Here is an 18798-nt window from a genome sequence, read left to right on the forward strand (position 1 = left end):
GTAAGCCTACTGCAGTTAATATGGTATTTTAGCTGTAGGTCTACTGCAGTTAATATGGTATTTTGCAGATGCTTTTATCCAGAACTGTCAACATTGATAGTGACACACATATTCAGTAGAGGCCTCTGGCACTAAGAGAGAATATTTATACATAAAGGATCAAACCTCTCTGACTGTAGGAGTCTTTTCTTACCCGTGCATTTGTTTACAAGTTTCCTCATTTGTTTACAAGTTTCCTCATTTGTTTACAAGTTTCCTCATTTGTTTACAAGTTTCCTCTTCCCTCATTTGTTTTTGTTTTTTAAAGGAGAGGAATCGTGGAAATCAAATTGCAAAAAGGTCTATGTTGTGAGGTGAGCTTTTTGAAGGATGTTGAAATTCAGTGGGACATGCAAGGAAATATATATATTTTTATACAGGTTAAACTCCTCTCTGTCTGGCTCTTTCTACGTTGTGAAGGGGGCTTTGAATTCAGCCGGTACGTCACTGTCCAGTTTACAGATGACCTTATAGATGACTTTCTTCCAGGATGGGTCTGAGTCTCTGGCCAGAGAGATGGCAATGTAAAACTCCTGTAGTGTGATCTCAGCCACCTCAAGAAACCTGTCGGGGACCTGTGGATAAAAGGCACAATCAGTTAGATTTCAAAAGGGCAATCTGCAATTCAAACAAAGCCGCCACCATTTTGGATAAAAAAGATGGGTGCTCGAGAAATGTAACCACTTGCAAATGTATAGACAAGAGCTATAGATGCAATGACGGACCATCCCTGAGATCAACATTATAGCACTAACCTATACAGACCAAGGACTGTATGATGACATCGGCGTAGGATATGGAACATTTTCTCATATTCAATGTAATTCTGTCACTTTTGTCAGATGTGTTGATGGTAAGGTAAGTTATACATGCTTTTATGCCAACATAAATAGGTATTTCTTCAGCAGGAAATGAATTCATTTTTGTGGATCTTTGGCACCCATCTGTTGTTCTAAATTACTTGTGTCATGTGCTCAGTGGCCTGAGAGAGGAGATCACAATGCTTGGGTGAGTAAACAGGCTGGCAGGAGGCTTGTTTGAAGGAGGGGGGGCAGAATAAACATTTCAGTCTCTGTTGATGGACTAATGAAAACTATTCTAGTCTCCAAGCAAGACATCTGACAGAATAAGCAACAACAACAAAAGTAATGAACTCTCCAACTCTACCCCTCTGAACGAACGTTGTTAATCAGGCCCAAAATTATTGGCACCCAAGATAAAGATTAGCAACAAAAACTAAATTCAAATACTGAGCGATTTGTAAAACAAAACAAATTGATATTTTTTTATGCTAATATAAGAGCACAGAAAAAGGTTCACAACAAATTATCTAAAAGCTGGGGGGTGAATATTGGTACCCAAGTTTTCAATACCTGCCCTTGCGAGGATAATGGCACGGAGTTTTATGAGATTCTAGAACACATTGGAAAGGATCTGAGATCATTCGTCCATACAATACCTGCCCTTGCGAGGATAATGGCACAGAGTTTTATGAGATTCTAGAACACATTGGAAAGGATCTGAGATCATTCGTCCATACAGAATCTTTCCAGACCCTTGATATTCTTAGTCTGCTCTTACAAACTGTCCTCTTTGAATCAAACCATCGGTTTTCAATGGGGTTCAAGTCCGGAGACTGAGATGGCCGTTGCAATTTTTTTTTATTTCTGTGGTCAATTAACCATTTCTTTCTGAATTTTTGATGTGTTCTTGGGGTTGTTGTCTTGCTGGAAGATCCACTTGCGGCCAAGTTTCAGTCTTCTAGCAGAGGCAACCAAGTTTTGGGCTAAAATATCCTGGCAGTGAGTTAAGTTAATGATGCTGTTGACCTAAACAAAGCCCCAAGGACCCTTGGAAGCAAAATAGCCCCATAACTTCAAAGATCCACTGTGAAATTTGAGGTTATTTTCTGCATCATTCTAGTGTAATATCATCCAACAAGTGTAAAAAAATACCTGGAGTTGGCTAAACGGCATTGGCCCTTGGATTGGAACCAGTTCTAATCCCCGAGCTGACAAGGTGCAAATCTGTCGTTCTGCCCCTGAACAGGCAGTTAACCTAGGCCGTCATTGAAAATAAGAATTTGTTCTTAACTGACTTGCCTAGCTAAATAAAGGTAAAATAAAAATTTAAAAAAGATGACAAGAGCTCTTTGGCCACGCACATCAGTGGTCGGTTGTGTTGTTGAAAGAATGATGCATCTGAAGAAAAATATCCCCATGCCTACTGTAAAATACCCAGAGGGAAAAAAAAGTACTACTGTTTTTGTTTGCACAAAAAACACTAGTGTTTACTCTATAGTGTTTTGTTGATATGATTGTAGTATATGTAGTATTCACTGTAGTATTTTTGTGAACTACTGCAGTAGACTAGTATTTACTGTAGTATTTTTTGCAAACATTACTGCAGCAGACTAGTAATTACTGTAGTATTTTTTTGAACATTAGCAAATTGTCCAAAACCTATAAGTTGGGCTGGGGTCTGAACAGCTCAGTTCATAGGGTCTAACCTGTAGGGAACACAATATATAGACTATACTTGGCATGCAGGTTTCTCACTCATGGGTGGCACAAATTGGGATATGGGGGAGGGGAATGGGCAGGGCATATGCAAATTAATATTAGCATATCGATACAATTTGCCGTACAGTAATACTACCAAATGCTACATGATCGAGGTATACTATAGTGTGGAGTACAATATTTGACAGTATACTACACAATTATGCAGTAAGCACTACATGATCAAGGGAAACTAGAGTAGTATAGTATACCACAGAATACAATATAATTCTATAGTAAGTATACAAGAGTATTCTATAGTAAACTGTAGTATTTTTTTAACGTGGGTATGGTGGTGGTCTTTGATGTCATGGGGTTACTTTGATTCTTTAAAACAAATCCCCCACAATGCATCTTTAGAAACAAACAGAAGTGGGTTTTTTTTTTATTTGTGTGTTCACCAACTCACCATACTGCATTGATCTTTGTAGATGTGTACAGGTATTACACTCAAACAAAAAAAAATCTGTGTTTAGACTTCCACTAAAATACAGTACACTACATGGCCAAAAGTATGTGGACACCTGCTCGTCAAACATATTCCGAAATCATGGGCATTAATATAGTGTTGGTCTCCCCTTTGCTGCTATAAAATATATCTTCTGGGAAGGCTTTCCACTGGATGTTGGAACATTGCTGCAGGGACTTGCTTCCATTCAGCCACAAGAGTATTGGTGAGGTTAGGGACTGATGTTGGGGGCGATTAGGCCTGGCTCACAGTCGGCGTTTCAATTCATCCCAAAGGTACTCGATGTGGTCAGGGCAATGTGCAGGCCAGTCAAGTTCTTCCACACCGATCTTGACAAGCCATTTCTGTATGGACCTCGCTTTATACACGGGGGAATTGTTATGCTGAAACAGGAAAGGGCCTTCCTCAAACTGTTACCATAAAGTTGGAAACACAGAATCATCTAGAATGTCATTGTAAGCTGTAGTGTTAAGATTTTCATTCACTGGAACTAAGGGGCCCGAACCATGAAAAACAGCCCCAGACCATTATTTCTCCTCCGCCAAACTTTACAGTTGCCACTATGCAGTCGGGCAGGTAAAGTTCTCCTGGCATCCATCAAACCCAGATTCGTCTGTCGGACTGCCAGATGGTGAAGCGTGATTCATCACTCCAGAGAATGTAATTCCACTGTTCCAGAATCCAATGGTGGCGAGCTTTACCACTCCAGCCGATGCTTGGCATTGTGTATGGTGATCTTAGGCTTGTGTGCGGCTGCTCGGCCATGGAAACACATTTCATGAAGCTTCCGACGAACCGTTCTAGTGCTGACGTTGCTTCCAGAGGCAGTTTGGAACTTGGTAGTGAGTGTTGCAATCCAGGACAGATTATTTTTTACGCGCTTCAGCACTTGGTTGTCCCTTTCTGTGAGCTTTGGTGGCCTACCACTTTGCGGCTGAGCCGTTGTTGCTCCTAGACGTTTCAACTTCACAATAACAGCACTTACAGTTGACCGGGGCAGCTCTAGCAGGGCAGAAACTGATTTGTTGGAAAGGTGGCATCCTATGACGGTGCCACATTTGAAAGTCACTGAGCTCTTCAGTAAGGCTATTCTGCTGCCAATGTTTGTCTATGGAGATTGCATGGCGGTGTGCTTGATTATATACACCTGTCAGCAACGGATGTGGCTTAAATAGCCTGAATCCACTAATTTGAAGGGGTGTTCACATAGTGCTGTGTATCAGTTGTACATGTAGACTTCCACTAACACACCTGTTGTACATGTAGACTAACACACCTGTTGTACATGTAGACTAACACACCTGTTGTACATGTAGACTTCCACACCTGTTGTACATGTAGACTTCCACACCTGTTGTACATGTAGACTTCCACTAACACACCTGTTGTACATGTAGACTTCCACTAACACACCTGTTGTACATGTAGACTTCCACACCTGTTGTACATGTAGACTTCCACTAACACACCTGTTGTACATGTAGACTTCCACACCTGTTGTACATGTAGACTTCCACACCTGTTGTACATGTAGACTTCCACTAACACACCTGTTGTACATGTAGACTTCCACTAACACACCTGTTGTACATGTAGACTTCCACACCTGTTGTACATGTAGACTTCCACACCTGTTGTACATGTAGACTTCCACACCTGTTGTACATGTAGACTTCCACTAACACACCTGTTGTACATGTAGACTTCCACTAACACACCTGTTGTACATGTAGACTTCCACTAACACACCTGTTGTACATGTAGACTTCCACACCTGTTGTACATGTAGACTTCCACACCTGTTGTACATGTAGACTTCCACACCTGTTGTACATGTAGACTTCCACACCTGTTGTACATGTAGACTTCCACTAACACACCTGTTGTACATGTAGACTTCCACACCTGTTGTACATGTAGACTTCCACTAACACACCTGTTGTACATGTAGACTTCCACACCTGTTGTACATGTAGACTTCCACACCTGTTGTACATGTAGACTTCCACACCTGTTGTACATGTAGACTTCCACACCTGTTGTACATGTAGACTTCCACACCTGTTGTACATGTAGACTTCCACTAACACACCTGTTGTACATGTAGACTTCCACACCTGTTGTACATGTAGACTTCCACTAACACACCTGTTGTACATGTAGACTTCCACACCTGTTGTACATGTAGACTTCCACTAACACACCTGTTGTACATGTAGACTTCCACACCTGTTGTACATGTAGACTTCCACTAACACACCTGTTGTACATGTAGACTTCCACTAACACACCTGTTGTACATGTAGACTTCCACACCTGTTGTACATGTAGACTTCCACTAACACACCTGTTGTACATGTAGACTTCCACTAACACACCTGTTGTACATGTAGACTTCCACACCTGTTGTACATGTAGACTTCCACTAACACACCTGTTGTACATGTAGACTTCCACTAACACACCTGTTGTACATGTAGACTTCCACACCTGTTGTACATGTAGACTTCCACTAACACACCTGTTGTACATGTAGACTTCCACACCTGTTGTACATGTAGACTTCCACTAACACACCTGTTGTACATGCCAACCACCTATAAACAATGTATTATGCATACTATTTTATCCTTTGGATGTCTGATCCACCTGAGCAAACGTAAGATGTATTTATTGGTGAAGATCTGCATTATAAATACATTAGAGAGGTGATGATGTGAACAGCACAATGAATACTAGCTTCTTACCACCATCCTGGTCTTACATTCTGTTCCGCTATACAGATTTTTTTTTTTAATTCAGTGTAAATAAATCCACTTAGCAAAACAGAATGAAAACTCTCTAGATCAGTATGGTCATATGAGGCTAAATGACTAACACGAGCGAGATTCTCTTTGAATACACAAACGAGATGTTTTAGCCTACCTGAAAGTCATTGGCCTTGTTGTAGTGCATGTTGAGGGCTCTGAAGAGCTCCGAGTCTCTGCTCACTGCTACGTCCCTCACACTGTTAACTCCCTCCACTCGGGCCTGGCGGGCAAACTTCTCCATCTGAATATAGTAGAACTCTCTGAAGTTACTAAACCATTTAATCAGCTGGGATGTGATACACCGAGTGAGCTGTATGGGGATGCAAAGAAACAAACAGTAAGTACATTCTAAGTTATTAATGCTTTTTGTTATTTCATTTTGTAGCATTTTATTTAGTTGGTGTGTGTGTGTGTGTGTGTGTGTGTGTGTTGGTCATCCCACTGTTTTCGACTGTCTTTGTCAATAAATCATGTGTGAACTATTTGAATAAAAGCAAATTGCCCACAGTTATGTGTTCAGTGATTGTTTTCAATTAAGGGATTTTATCTCATTGCCCATTCAGGCATTCACTCTACCAGTAGAACACGCCATAGGATAGGTCCTTCACTCTACCAGTAGAACACACCATAGGATAGGTCCTTCACTCTACCAGTAGAACACACCATAGGATAGGTCATTCACTCTACCAGTAGAACACACCATAGGATAGGTCCTTCACTCTACCAGTAGAACACCAGTAGAACACGCCATAGGATAGGTCCTTCACTCTACCAGTAGAACACACCATAGGATAGGTCATTCACTCTACCAGTAGAACACGCCATAGGATAGGTCATTCACTCTACCAGTAGAACACGCCATAGGATAGGTCCTTCACTCTACCAGTAGAACACACCATAGGATAGGTCCTTCACTCTACCAGTAGAACACGCCATAGGATAGGTCATTCACTCTACCAGTAGAACACGCCATAGGATAGGTCCTTCACTCTACCAGTAGAACACCAGTAGAACACGCCATAGGATAGGTCATTCACTCTACCAGTAGAACACCAGTAGAACACGCCATAGGATAGGTCCTTCACTCTACCAGTAGAACACCAGTAGAACACACCATAGGATAGGTCCTTCACTCTACCAGTAGAACACACCATAGGATAGGTCCTTCACTCTACCAGTAGAACATGCCATAGGATAGGTCCTTCACTCTACCAGTAGAACACACCATAGGATAGGTCCTTCACTCTTACCAGTAGAACACGGCATAGGATAGGTCATTCACTCTACCAGTAGAACACCAGTAGAACACGCCATAGGATAGGTCCTTCACTCTACCAGTAGAACACCAGTAGAACGGACCATAGGATAGGTCCTTCACTCTACCAGTAGAACACGCCATAGGATAGGTCCTTCACCCTACCAGTAGAACACACCATAGGATAGGTCCTTCACTCTACCAGTAGAACACACCATAGGATAGGTCATTCACTCTACCAGTAGAACACCAGTAGAACACGCCATAGGATAGGTCCTTCACTCTACCAGTAGAACACCAGTAGAACACACCATAGGATAGGTCCTTCACTCTACCAGTAGAACACGCCATAGGATAGGTCCTTCACCCTACCAGTAGAACACACCATAGGATAGGTCCTTCACTCTACCAGTAGAACACACCATAGGATAGGTCCTTCACTCTACCAGTAGAACACACCATAGGATAGGTCCTTCACTCTACCAGTAGAACACGGCATAGGATAGGTCCTTCACTCTACCAGTAGAACACGCCATAGGATAGGTCCTTCACCCTACCAGTAGAACACGCCATAGGATAGGTCCTTCACTCTACCAGTAGAACACACCATAGGATAGGTAATTCATTAACAAGATACTTTTTTAATACCTGGACATCAGAGAAAAAGGTTTTGAGTACGTTGGAACTCGGGTAGCGAGTGTAGAAGAACATCAACTTGGCTTTCTTCAGGTGCTGTGTGGTCAGACCCTCCTACATGGCAGGTTATGGAGTTAACACATTCAGGTGCTGTGTGGTCAGACCCTCCTACATGGCAGGTTATGAATTTGGGGCTCCCGAGTTGCACAGTGGTCTAAGACACTGCATCTCAGTGCAAGAGGCGTCACTGCAGTCCCTGGTTCAAATCCAGGATGTGTCACATGCGGCCGTGATTGGGAGTCCCATTGGGGTGAAGCTAACACATTCAGGTGCGGTGTGGTCAGACCATGTCAGGTTACGTAGCTAACACAATGTACTCGAACCATGCATACATCAGAATATGACTGCATGAAAATATATTGTATTCCTAGAGTGAATCATGTCCTGTTCCCTTTGATTGTTTTCATCACAAAATAGGTTTTCACTATATTGCTACACTTCATTATAGCCTAAGCATAGACTTCCTTTGAAAACAAGCTTCGGTTCCTGACATCTTAAGACAGATATTATTTTTACATCAATGTTTTTTCTCTGTTCTGCAATCATTAGACTACACTCAGATAGTAGAAGCAATTTCCTTAGGAGTAGAGATCACAAGATCAAAAGGGCAAATTCTCCTTGAAATGCATCCTACCACAGCTACTAATGCTCCCCCAAGCCTCATAGATATTGTTCTCCTGGAAAGACAGAAGAACATTGGATACTTGTTTATGGACTATCCTTGTGGGCAGAGGAAGGTTATTATTGTGAGACACTTAGCTAAACCTCAAAGACAGGCAGAAGCTTTCTTAGACACGGTATTATTGATGTGAGTTGTACTACTGTATATCAGAAGCCAATTGCCTCACTAAAGAAAGCCTACCAAAGAATATCTTGGTGGAAATGCCATGCATTTGAAAAACACAGTTCAGGCTTGACCACAACATATAACACTAATTTTACTGATTCACTGACTAACTAATATTACTGACTAACTAATATTACTGACTATAACTAATATTACTGACAATAACTCTGTTACTGACACACACATTACTGATTAACTAATATTACTGAAGCTCAGCCGCGAGCTGCCCAGTGACACGAGCCTAGACCAGACGAGCTAAATCACTTCCAAGCTCGCGTTGAGGCAAACAACACTGAGGCATGCATGAGAGCATCAGCTGTTCCAGACGACTGTGTGAACATGCTCTCCGTAGCCAACGTGAGTAAGACCTTTAAACAGGTCAACATTCACAAGGCTGCGGGCCAGATGGATTACCAGGACGTGTGCTCTGGGCATGTGCTGACCAACTGGCAGGTGTCTTCACTGACATTTTCAACATTTCCCTGATTTAGTCTGTAAAACCAACATGTTTCGGGCAGACCACCATAGTCCCTGTGCCCAAGAACACAAAGGCAACCTGCCAAAATACTACAGACCCGTAGCACTCACGTCTGTAGCCATGAAGTGCTTTGAAAGGTTGGTAATGGCTCACATCAACACCATTATCCCAGAAACCCTAGACCCACTCCAATTTGCATTATCCCAAACAGATCCACAGATGATGCAATCTCTATATCACTCCACACTGCCCTTTCACACCTGGATAAAAGGAACACTTATGTGAGAATGCTTTTCATTGACTACAGCTCAGGGTACAACACCATAGTACCCTCAAAGCTCATCACTAAGCTAAGGATCCTGGGACTAAACACCTCCCTCTGCAACTGGATCCTGGACTTCCGGACGGTAGCAACACATCTGCCACGCTGATCCTCAACACTGGAGCACCCCAGGGGTGCGTGCTCAGTCCCCTCCTGTACTCCCTGTTCACCCACAACTACATGGCCAGGCATGACTCCAACACCATCATTACGTTTTCAGATGACACAACAGTGGTAGGTCTGATCAGCGACGAGACAGTCAATAGGGAGGAAGTCAGAGACCTGGCCAGGTGGTGCCAGAATAATAACCTATCCCTCAATGTAACCAAGACTAAGGAGATTATTATGGACTGCAGGAAAAGGAGGACCGAGCACGCCCCCATTCTCATCGACGGGGCTGTAGTGGAGCAGGTTGAGAGTTTCAAGTTCCTTGGTGGCCACAACAACAACAAACTAGAATGGTCCAAACACACCAAGACAGTTGGGAAGAGGGCACGACAAAGTCTATTCCCCCTCAGGAAACTAAAAAGATTTGGCATGGGTCCTCAGATACTCAAAAGGTTCTACAGCTGCAACATTGAGAGCTGGTTGCATCACTGCATGGTACGGCAACTGCTCGGCCTCTGACCGCAAGGCACTACAGAGGGTAGTGCGTACGGCCCAGTACATCACTGGGGCCAAGCTCCCTGCTATCCAGGACCTCTATACCAGGCGGTGTCAGAGGAAGGCCCAACAAATTGTCAAAGATCCCAGCCAACCCAGTCATAGATTGTTCTCTCTACTACCGCATGGCAAGCGGTACTGGAGTGCCAAGTCTAGGACAAAAAGGCTTCTCAACAGTTTTTACCCCCAAGCCATAAGACTCCTGAACAGGTAATCAAATGGCTACCCGGACTATTTGCATTGTGTTCCCCCCCAACCCCTCTTTTTACACTGCTGCTACTCTCTGTTTATCATACATGCATAGTCACTTTAACTATACATTCATGTACATACTACCTCAATTGGTCCGACCAACCAGTGCTCCAGCACATTGGCTGACCAGGCTATCTGCATTGTCCCGCCACCCACCAACCCCTCTTTTACGCTACTGCTACTCTCTGTTCATATATGCATAGTCACTTTAACCATATCTACATGTACATACTACCTCAATCAGCCTGACTAACAGGTGTCTGTATATAGCCTTTCTACTGTATATAGCCTCGCTACTGTATATAGCCTCTCTAATGTATAGAACCTCTCTACTGTACATAGCCAGTCTTTTTGCTGTTGTTTTATTTCTTTATCTATCTGTTGTTCACCTAATACCTTTTTTGCACTGTTGGTTAGAGCCTGTAAGTATTTCACTGTGAGGTCTACTACACCTTTTGTATTCAGCATTTCACTGTAAGGTGAATACACCTGTTGTATTCAGCATTTCACTGTAAGGTGAATACACCTGTTGTATTCAGCATTTCACTGTGAGGTCTACTACACCTGTTGTATTCAGCATTTCACTGTAAGGTGAATACACCTGTTGTATTCAGCATTTCACTGTAAGGTGAATACACCTGTTGTATTCAGCATTTCACTGTAAGGTCTACTACACCTGTTGTATTCAGCATTTCACTGTAAGGTCTACTACACCTGTTGTATTCAGCATTTCAATGTGAGGTCTACTACACCTGTTGTATTCAGCATTTCACTGTAAGGTGAATACACCTGTTGTATTCAGCATTTCACTGTGAGGTCTACTACACCTGTTGTATTCAGCATTTCACTGTAAGGTCTACTACACCTGTTGTATTCAGCATTTCACTGTAAGGTCTACTACACCTGTTGTATTCAGCATTTCAATGTGAGGTCTACTACACCTGTTGTATTCAGCATTTCACTGTAAGGTCTACTACACCTGTTGTATTCAGCATTTCACTGTAAGGTCTACTACACCTGTTGTATTCAGCATTTCACTGTAAGGTCTACTACACCTGTTGTATTCAGCATTTCACTGTGAGGTCTACTACACCTGTTGTATTCAGCATTTCACTGTGAGGTCTACTACACCTGTTGTATTCAGCATTTCACTGTAAGGTCTACTACACCTGTTGTATTCAGCATTTCACTGTGAGGTCTACTACACCTGTTGTATTCAGCATTTCACTGTAAGGTCTACTACACCTGTTGTATTCAGCATTTCACTGTGAGGTCTACTACACCTGTTGTATTCAGCATTTCACTGTAAGGTCTACTACACCTGTTGTATTCAGCATTTCACTGTGAGGTCTACTACACCTGTTGTATTCAGCATTTCATTGTAAGGTCTACTACACCTGTTGTATTCAGCATTTCACTGTGAGGTCTACTACACCTGTTGTATTCAGCATTTCACTGTAAGGTCTACTACACCTGTTGTATTCAGCATTTCACTGTGAGGTCTACTACACCTGTTGTATTCAGTATTTCACTCTGAGGTCTACTACACCTGTTGTATTCATCATTTCACTGTGAGGTCTACTACACCTGTTGTATTCAGCATTTCATTGTAAGGTCTACTACACCTGTTGTATTCAGCATTTCACTGTGAGGTCTACTACACCTGTTGTATTCAGCATTTCACTGTGAGGTCTACTACACCTGTTGTATTCAGCATTTCACTGTGAGGTCTACTACACCTGTTGTATTCAGCATTTCACTGTGAGGTCTACTACACCTGTTGTATTCAGCATTTCACTGTAAGGTCTACTACACCTGTTGTATTCAACATTTCACTGTAAGGTCTACTACACCTGTTGTATTCAGCATTTCACTGTGAGGTCTACTACACCTGTTGTATTCAGCATTTCACTGGAAGGTCTACTACACCTGTTGTATTCAGCATTTCACTGGAAGGTCTACTACACCTGTTGTATTCAGCGCACGTGACAAATAAACTTTGATTTGATTTACATATTAGCAGAATCTTTTTAATAACACACAAATTACCAAAATGACAGATGTTTTTATCGTTTCATATTGCTCCAATGTAAAATCAGTGTGTGTTGCTTGCAATGAAACTGTCCCTGTTTGCAAATAATTACATCTGAGATGTCATTATTAATCTGAGCAAGGTACTTTCACAAGTTAGGCCTACCTTTCCACCCCAGACAGAGTAGGGCCTACCTTTCCACCCCAGACAGAGTAGGACCTACCTTTCCACCCCAGACAGAGTAGGACCTCCCTTTCCACCCCAGACAGAGTAGGACCTCCCTTTCCACCCCAGACAGAGTAGGACCTCCCTTTCCACCCCAGACAGAGTAGGACCTCCCTTTCCACCCCAGACAGAGTAGGACCTACCTTTCCACCCCAGACAGAGTAGGACCTACCTTTCCACCCCAGACAGAGTAGAACCTACCTTTCCACCCCAGACAGAGTAGAACCTACCTTTCCACCCCAGACAGAGTAGAACCTACCTTTCCACCCCAGACAGAGTAGGACCTACCTTTCCACCCCAGACAGAGTAGGACCTACCTTTCCACCCCAGACAGAGTAGGGCCTACCTTTCCACCCCAGACAGAGTAGGACCTACCTTTCCACCCCAGACAGAGTAGAACCTACCTTTCCACCCCAGACAGAGTAGGACCTACCTTTCCACCCCAGACAGAGTAGGGCCTACCTTTCCACCCCAGACAGAGTAGGACCTACCTTTCCACCCCAGACAGAGTAGAACCTACCTTTCCACCCCAGACAGAGTAGGACCTACCTTTCCACCCCAGACAGAGTAGGACCTACCTTTCCACCCCAGACAGAGTAGGACCTACCTTTCCACCCCAGACAGAGTAGGACCTACCTTTCCACCCCAGACAGAGTAGGACTACTGACGCAGAAAAATGTCAGCTTTAACTGCTGGCTACTCTTCCGTGGCTTGACCCAACGAGAGGAGGTCACAAGTGTTTCCCTAAAAGCTGTCTGAGTTTAAACATCTTCTATTGTACAGAAAGTGAATCGCTTAATCAATTGATAATGACATGATTAGATTACTTCCCAAGCAAAGTCAATGTTTCTGTCTTCTTGGCTATAGAAGGTTGTAGCTCAGCCTCTTATTTTATTTATTCACCTTTATTTAACCAGGTAGGCAAGTTGAGAACAAGTTCTCATTTACAACTGCGACCTGGCCAAGATAAAGCAAAGCAGCTAGACACATACAACGACACAGAGTTACACATGGAGTAAAACAAACATACAGTCAATAACACAGTAGAAACAAGTCTATATACGATGTGAGCAAATGAGGTGAGATAAGGGAGGTAAAGGCAAAAAAATAAAAAAGGCCATGGTGGCAAAGTAAATACAATAAAGCAAGTAAAACACTGGAATGGTTGATTTGCAGTGGAAGAATGTGCAAAGTAGAATAAATACAAATAATGTGGTGCAAAGGAGCGAATGTCTGAAAGTCAAAGAAATGAAACAATGATATCCCCCATAATGCATCAGAGTCAAGACTTTCCCAGGTTTTTACAGCTTGTTTCTAGCATAAAGCATCACGGAACAAAACACTGTTATATATTTGTATTTCTTTATTTAATTTTATCTCTATTTAACTTGGCAAGTCAGTTAAGGACAAATTCTTATTTACAATGACAGCCTAGGAACAGTGGGTTTAACTGCCTTGGTCAAGGGCAGAACAACATATTTAATGTTTCTACCTTGGCAGCTCCGAGATTCGATCTAGCAACCTTCCGTTTACTGGCCTAACACTAACCACTAGGCTACCTGCTGGTTACTGGCCCAACACTCTAACCACTAGGCTACCTGCTGGTTACTGGCCCAACACTCTAACCACTAGGCTACCTGCTGGTTACTGGCCCAACACTCTAACCACTAGGCTACCTGCCGTTCCCTGATATATCACTTAACTCTGACGAATACATCATGAGCAAGAAACATATTGTTGTTAATAAAATAGATGATAATAGTAGCAAGCTAATCAAAGTTAACCTCCGGTCCTCCTTTTCATCTTTGTGCTCTCCTTCTCAAGCTGGACAGAACATAGGCTAGTCCACGCGCATGTTTTTTCTATTTTTAACTAGGACTAACCTTTATTTAACTAGGCAAGTCATCAAACATTATTTTCAGGCAGATGCCTTTGACTCTCCTCCTGAAGTGCCACCGTAGCCATACACAGCACAGCCACTGGTTAAGCTGCATAAAAACACTCTAACTAGCCTATAAACCCTCCACTAGACTACATTAAAAAATACTAAACCCTCCTCTAGACTACATTAAAAAAATACTAAACCCTCTAGACTACATTAAAAAAGACTAAACCCTCCACTAGACTACATTAAAAAAAGACTAAACCCTCTAGACTACATTTAAAAGACTAAACCCTCTAGACTACATTAAAAAATACTAAACCCTCCCCTAGACTACATTAAAAAATACTAAACCCTCCTCTAGACTACATAAAAAAATACTAAACCCTCCACTAGACTACATTAAAAAAATACTAAACCCTCCTCTAGACCACATTAAAAAATACTAAACCCTCATCTAGACTACATTAAAAAATACTAAACCCTCCTCTAGACAACATTAAAAAATACTAAACCCTCCTCTAGACTACATTAAAAAATACTAAACCCTCCTCTAGACTACATTAAAAAATACTAAACCCTCCTCTAGACTACATTAAAAAATACTAAACCCTCCTCTAGACTACATTAAAAAATACTAAACCCTCCTCTAGACTGAAATTGAAAAAGCATGACCCTCTCCATTTTCCTCCATGTAACCATTCTGTAAATGTTGATTCATCCCTTATGGTAAGAGTAGGGGTGTTAACCCCGGTGTCCTGGCTAAAAATACCCAATCTGGCCCTCATACCATCATGACCACCTAATCATCCCCAGCTTCCAATTGTCTCATTCGTCCCCTCTCTTCCCCCTGTAACTCTTCCCCCAGGTTATTACTGTAAAAGAGACGATATGTTTTCAGTCACCTGGTAAAATAATGGTTAATTAATAAATGGCTGATTTCACTGACTTCACTATAATATCACAGATTCACTGACTTCACTATAATATCACAGATTCACTGGCTTCACTCAATGTAAAGTATATGGTAGTACTCTATAGTTAAACACTGTTTCTCCCACTTTGCCGGTCAAACCCCGCCTCATTTCCTTTCTGTCTGAATACCACGTGGAAAAACACCTTCAATAAAGAAGAAGAAGAAGAAGAGAACGCTCTTGTAAAAGGATACATTCAGCACATACGACGAGGTCCTTTTCACCATACTCTGAAAGCTACCACAGTCCATCTTGACGTGAGGGAGACTGTCCAGAAGCACGTGATGCCCTGTGGTCATGGGTTGGTTAACCTGAGGACTCCCGGGTGGCCTGGAGGTCACCCTGGACCTCACTAGGACCGGATCCCACGGTAAGTTAACTATCTCTGGGGTAGGCAGACCCATGGTACTGGGTCTACACTGGAGCCCTCCGAAGGTATCGTGATGGGAGCTGTCGTGTTTCAGGTTGTCCAGTACTTGGTGGCTTTCCTGTAGAGCAGTGGGGTGGTTGTATAGGACTGGAGGCTGGTGGAAATGGAGAGGCCTTTTCACTGTTAGGTTTAGAGAACATGGGCGAGTCATTGAAGCAGGCTTTTGAACAACCAGAGATAGAGCCTCGGTTTGAATCTCTGGTAGTTGTTGGGCCATACCACTCTCGGAACATGAGGGGAGTCGTGACATGCTGTCTACATGGGTGGATGTTGACGCTGGCTCGCGAGAGCTGAGGAACACGGTCTCATCGTCTGTTTCCACCATTCCACCATCCTCGACGTGTAGCTGTGGTGACTTGACGAAAGCATGCGATATGTTTTTGAAAATTGAGTCAACGCTCAAGTTTACTGCTCTGGAGAGTTCATACTTGAGAATGTCTGCTAGGAGTTTGTCTTCGTTGTCTGGGTTCGAGTGAAGGTAGTCAGTTTGCTTGTTATTCATCCATCCCAGATGACCTTTATCTAAAGGTGTCTTATTGTTAAACTCACTGTAAGGGTCCAAGAACACCTCACCAGGAGATGTCTTTGTCTCCACATATTCTTTGTTCCAAGTACTATGGTGGTCATCCTCTTCAGACTCATTAGTCTGATTCTCGTAGACCTGGATGAACCTGGCCTGGAGTTGACTCAGGAGCCTCTGCATGGTCTGAAGCTGCTTCCTCAGTGTATGTCCATCGTCCGTACTCTTCCCGCTAACGCCTCCCGTCCTGGGGAGGTCCTGGTGCCGCGGCACCCTCTGTTTCCTCTTGTTTTCCAACATCTCACCCTGAAGGTGACTGGTTGGAGTGGTCTCCCCTTCACCAAACCCTTCACCTGTGAAATAAACACTGAGAGGAGAGCCTGCCATGCCTCTGATGATGTTCTCCACTCTGGCACGCTTGGCCCGGTGTCTGTCAACCAGCTCCAGCATCCAGTCCTGGGTCAACCCGGCCTCATTGGGTCTGAATCTAGTGGGACTGGCCCCGGTGGATGCCTGGCTGGCTGGAGACAGAGGTGCCATGGTGGTACTGCTGCTGTGGTGGTCCACCTGGTTAAGATTCGTCAAGGCAGAGCTGGACATGGGAGTGTCTGGGGGGTAATATGCAGTGGTGCTCTCCTGCAGGGTTCTTTTACTCTCTATGGTTGTCTGTAGGAGCGTAGAGATAAGGGATCCACCACTTGACTGAGAGGAGGACTGAGGGGAGGAGGAGTTGTATGTGTTGTTGTGTGGAAAGGAGGGAGGATTCTCTGTCCTGTCCTCTGGGTAGGTGCTGCTGGAGGAATGATGCATGTTGTGGTCCAAAAGGCTTGGCTCCATGCTTCATGCAAAATAAACGTATATAACCACAAATATAGTTTATAGGAAAAACAGGTCTTTAGAAAGCATTTAACATTAGCAACTGTTGTAATAAAATATTTTACAAGAAAACAATATTGCAGTATTGATGGAAAATCATCAATACTACTGATGGAAAATCATCAATACTACTGATGGAAAATCATCAATACTACTGATGGAAAATCATCAATACTACTGATGGAAAATCATCAATACTACTGATGGAAAATCATCAATACTACTGATGGAAAATCATCAATACTACAAAATTTTATTTTCCCCAGAAAACTACATATAATTTTAACGACAAAACAAAACTATATTTAACAGATGAACTAAAATAGTGTATTTGTGATTTAAAACTATAACATTTTGCCATGGGTAATAAATATGAAATACTGTATTTTACTGGCATTTTTGAAAGTTATGCGTTTTGTGAAGTCATCTACTAGACAACAATATTTGTATGTATTCATAGTGTGCAGCAATGATGCAGAAGCAAACAATATTACTCACATTTTTACCTCAAAAGATTGTTAAGGTAATGTCAATGAATGAATTATGCAAATATGCATCCTGTAGAAGCACAATTAAAATCAACATTTTTTAAAGAAAACTGTTCACTGAAATGACTGACACTAGCCTTTTCTTTTATATATAAATGCTCCATATATCAAAGTAGCAGCAGACAAGTTAAGTTAAGACCCAAACGAGAATATCTGTTATTAATATGATCAAATCCAAATCACACGATTTATTTTAATAAAAAGAACACGTTACTTTAAATGAGCATACTCTATGTCGATAAGATTTGGTTGCAGCCGAGTGCCTACTTTTCACGTGTCTACTTCCAAAAACCCGACAACAACAAAAAAGGATGCCTGCCTACCAGTTGCTCTGAGTGAATGTTGGCGTCCAGTCGCTGTCCAGAGACGAGAGCTGAAATGATGCGTGTCACAGGGGAGAAGGAGTTATTTTAACTGGGTTACTGTATTTCATCCACAATCAATCCACATGAGGAGGGGGCGTGGCACCCTATAATTAAATCAACCTCATATAAATTAGCACGTACCATTACCGCCCCCCCCCGTGGGAACTGGATGAAAGACAAAAGCATCCGACATTTCTTGGAAAATGTTTATTTTGGATATAGAAAGTATGTAGGTGATGTTCTTATTTTTGTTTCCCGACCCACACCATTTTACACACACGCATTTTCGTTTCATACATTGGTCACATAAAACCCCAAGACGATTGAATTAATAAGCCTCTAAAGCAATTAAAACCTTATTTAAAGTTGTGTTAAATATTTTAGCGAACAAAAGGAAGCCTAAACTCCTGGACTGTCTGTAGTTGTACATCATTTATTTGGTATGAGCTATCTCCCCTATCATAAAAACGACATTGTCCCTCGTTATTTCCTGTCGGGGCAGTCGGTAGCAGTCATAGCTAGATGATATCCATCTTTTGTCAAATGAACGTCAA

At 42.5% G+C, this 18798-nt stretch overlaps 1 pseudogene; it reads right to left on the reverse strand.

Moving 5' to 3' along the window:
• Positions 1-446: 446 nt before the first annotated feature.
• On the reverse strand, positions 447-18312 carry LOC139415484 (prospero homeobox protein 1-like; annotated as a pseudogene).
• Positions 18313-18798: the final 486 nt, after the last annotated feature.

The sequence above is a fragment of the Oncorhynchus clarkii genome, chromosome 8 (assembly GCF_045791955.1).
Source record: "Oncorhynchus clarkii lewisi isolate Uvic-CL-2024 chromosome 8, UVic_Ocla_1.0, whole genome shotgun sequence".
Taxonomy (NCBI): Eukaryota; Metazoa; Chordata; class Actinopteri; order Salmoniformes; family Salmonidae; genus Oncorhynchus; species Oncorhynchus clarkii.